Source organism: Octopus bimaculoides, chromosome 25, assembly GCF_001194135.2.
Source record: "Octopus bimaculoides isolate UCB-OBI-ISO-001 chromosome 25, ASM119413v2, whole genome shotgun sequence".
In the NCBI taxonomy this organism is placed as follows: Eukaryota; Metazoa; Mollusca; class Cephalopoda; order Octopoda; family Octopodidae; genus Octopus; species Octopus bimaculoides.
The window spans coordinates 25,130,425-25,131,747 of NC_069005.1; positions in this window are offsets into that span (position 1 = coordinate 25,130,425).

Genomic DNA, 1,323 nt, shown 5'->3' on the forward strand with positions numbered 1-1,323 from the left:
TATATATATATATATATATATGTATGTATGTATGTGTGTTTGTGTGTGTGTGTGGAGAGAGAGAGAGAGAGAGAGAAAGAGAGAGAAAATTGATATAGACCACAGTGTGCAATATTTTACCAAAAAGGAAAACCATAATTGTCACTAGATATGACTAGGGTGTTAGAAACACCTACATTGCTAGAAATAAGAGCTAAAATACTCTGATGCTGTAGTCAAAGCACATAATTGTGTACATATATACTGACAGGGTCTATAATCGTCGGGTAACACACACACATACACACACACGCACGGACACACACAGATATATATACATACATACATAGACGGTGGTTGACTACTCCTGATACAGAGTTTGACTACCTCCTGTACCTACACCTTAGCACCATTATGGCATCTGATGTGGCTTTTTAAACCAGACAATGTTCTGAAAAGACACCCACATAGATTGCATCTCTAATTTGGACCACCAAGAGCTGCAGATAAATACAGAAATATATCTATCATGGGCCATCGAAATGCACGTAGCTTTTCAAACTGGATGACCTCGTAAAATGATAAAATAATTATAGGAACATTGATTAAACAAAAAATAATGAGAAGAACAGACAATTATTTATAAATAAATGTACACACTTTGTGCAAATGGTGAGAGAAATATAAACCAGTTTACGAAAGTTATATATAGCATGAATCATAAAATGTTCTTAATAACATCTCTTTGATATTACATTATCATTTGGAAATCTTGGTTGAACGTGTGTGTCTTTTAAATTTTTTTAAAAATATGAAATTAAATTAAGAGTATTTAAAATGCTAAATTATATTAAAAATCCAAAATTAATTCTCCTGATTAGTTTTGGTGGTTTAAATGTTTGCATCCGATTTACGTTAACATTTCGTTACGAAATTTTTAAATTTTTATTTTGCTTAATCTTTGAAGTTTATTAAAATAATAGTTTCTGATATCATTTTGCTAATTATTAATTGTTGGAATTTACTGTTTTTATTTATACAACATAAATCAAATTTAGAAGACATATATACAACAGATACAAAACCACCTTTACACATACACGTATGTGTATGTGTATACCAACACACAATCATTCAAATACACGCATATATAAGTGTATACGTATATATATGTATGTGCATATATATGTATATCGTATATATGTATAATACGTATATATTTTAATAATATTTATACAAGCATTCACGCATACTTATACATACATATATGCAATCATATATAAGCTTATGTTGAAGATTACACTGGAACACTGTATGCTATACACACACACACACACACACACA